The sequence below is a fragment of the Apaloderma vittatum genome, unplaced genomic scaffold (genome assembly GCF_000703405.1).
Source record: "Apaloderma vittatum isolate BGI_N311 unplaced genomic scaffold, ASM70340v1 scaffold8301, whole genome shotgun sequence".
NCBI lineage: Eukaryota > Metazoa > Chordata > Aves > Trogoniformes > Trogonidae > Apaloderma > Apaloderma vittatum.
The window spans coordinates 15,671-18,275 of NW_009698459.1; the positions used below are offsets into that span (position 1 = coordinate 15,671).

At 43.5% G+C, this 2,605-nt stretch overlaps 1 non-coding gene across 1 annotated transcript; it reads right to left on the bottom strand.

Moving 5' to 3' along the window:
* Positions 1–2,097: 2,097 nt before the first annotated feature.
* Positions 2,098–2,171, bottom strand: TRNAI-AAU. The gene has a single exon. It is a non-coding gene; the product is annotated as a tRNA-Ile (tRNA).
* Between the last annotated feature and the right edge of the window lie 434 nt (positions 2,172–2,605).

Below are 2,605 nucleotides of genomic sequence, written 5' to 3' on the forward strand. Positions count from 1 at the left end.
CTTCAACTATTTGAATTTAAGATCCCTCCTAGTAGTACTAAAAAAAAAAAAAAGCAGTTGTTCCAGTGAACAACTAACTAGATTATTTGGTCTGTGTAACTTTAAAATGCAGATATTCGCTATCAGTAACAGAAAGAAGAGGTGTGCCTAGACTGGTTAGAAGGTTCCTCCTCAGCTGCCAACTTTTAGTATTGTCACAGGAAATAAGAAAGATTCATCCACCCCATCATTGTCTGCTGTGGGCAGAAGACCTGTGCTTCACACCACACTTGAAGCACACCACAACCAATACCTGCTCTGGTCTCACTGTTATGCAATCTGATTACAGATGAAATGAAACACTGAACAGTAACCCCAGAATATGCCCCAACATCTGCTACTGCAGACCGTTCAGAATGGAAATTCCTCTGCCATCCTCGTGAGAGCATTATTCCACTATATGGGTTTGTTTGTTTAATATCTTCTTTTATTCTCCAACTAGTTTTGAGGTTGAAGAATGGACTCTGGAATGACTCTCCTAGGGACAATGTCTGACCCTCACAATCTGACAACCATCTGCTGAAATTAAATTTAGGGGAAAAAAATACAGCCATACAATCCCATCCACCAAAGAATACCACACTGAATATAAGCAATTCAAGCCAATGGCCAAGGAACCATTGCATCACCTTGGTTTATAGCAAGGACTTTGCTACACGAAAACATAGCTGCAATAAAATTCTGATTCCTGATGTGGGAAGCATAAAACAAAACAATATTATTCCCAGATTTTTCTTCTGAAATAAAACACCATGCTATTTCTCCTTTCATTTCATTTAAAATAGATGTCATTACATGCAGTCAAGTCCTGACCAATATAACTGGACCCAAGAGAATTGAGAAAGATCATTGAGTAGAGGAGCAAGACAGAAGGTCATCAAACCAGCACTGCATTACTCTCCCTTGACATCTGATAGAGTTGTGGCAGCAGTTTGGATGCTAGATAACATGAATATTCATCTGTGTGATTTAAAAATTGCATTGTGACTTTGGAATGACACTTCTCATGTGCCCTTGTTGTACTTTGGCCACACAGTGGGGAAGATGCAATGTCAAAACTCTGACTTTGACATGAGCATCACCTGCTTTTCTTCTTTTTTTTTTTTTTTTTATTATTGCCACTTATTTTGAATCAAACACTGCAGTGGGAAAAAAGCCTTAAGGAACAGGCCTGGAAAGTGAAGGAACATGTTAGTAAATTTGTGAAAGAAATCAATAAAATGCTGTTAACTCAAGACACTTTCCCAAAGAAGCTGTGGCCTGTAGATATGCAGCCCCAATAATGAAACCACTGGTTTCTACAAGGAAAATATCTGCAGAAATCCCATTTCAGTTCAGAGGCAGACATGAAGAAAATAATATCTGTCTTGAGCTTCTAAAAGAAACTGCTTTTAGACAAAACGCCCTTGTACAGGCCACTTGTGCCATCTCAGCCACTCTTGCAGGCATACTACTCTATCAGACCAACTCAGTTCAGACTAGATTTTCTTCTCAAATAAGTAGTACATAAATACTCAGATTGCAGTGTGTCTGTCGAGTCTGGATGTGTTCTATACAGTTCAGAACACTCTGAAAGAAAAAAAATCAGGCTGTCGGGAGGTCTGCTAGTTCTCCTACTTCAAAGAAAAACAACAACAACAAACAAAACCACAATAACAAAAAAATCCACCCCAAAATACCAAAACGGGAGAAATAAAACCCACTCACTTCAGCACCACTAGTTCCGGCCAATGACATACTGACGTTAGAGAGCTATCAAAGTGCTGTACTAACGTCATGAGCTAAAGACCTGTATGAAATTTTAGTTACCTGTGATTCTGCTGGGAAAGTTGAGGACCATCCGAAATCCTGCAGGCTTTCTCCGGGCCCAGAGCTAATTAGCAGTAGCACAAGATGAGAAGATGTTCTGAGGCAAAATATTCTTAGTATTTGATGATGTCCCACGGAAGGACTTAAGATTCTGCTGAGGTACACATTTTTTACCTACATATTTTCTCTCGCCTTTTTGATAACTTGACTTCTCCGCTGCAGTTTCTGACTTGGAACTGATAAAAGCATTGGCCCGTACGGGGATCGAACCCGCGACCTTGGCGTTATTAGCACCACGCTCTAACCAACTGAGCTAACCGGCCCTGATTGCACATGTGTTCCAGGAGGAGGCCTATCATCCCCACCCTGGCATGCCACACCTACGCACATGCATTGCCCTGCGGATACCCGCACCAGCTCCCGTGGAGTGAGTGCCGCTGCTCGGGGCTTTGGGGTGTGTTACCTACTTCAAAGGCCCACAGGGCCCTGCATGACAGGGAATTCAGCGGCTGCCTGAGACGAGTGGCACCTCCAGCCTGGGGCAGGGACACGAGCACAAAACTTTTTTCCCCAGTGAGGAAAAGGAGAGAGAGCAGGGGGCAGGGTGAGGCCATGCAGGCTCCATCCTTGGAGGTTTTCCAGACACCTGGGCCAAGCCCTGAGCATCCTCAGGGCCTGCCCATGCAGCAGATGCCGCTCTGAGCAGGGGGTTTGGGCAAGACACCTCCCAGGATCCCTTCCTCTCCCAGTTATCCCA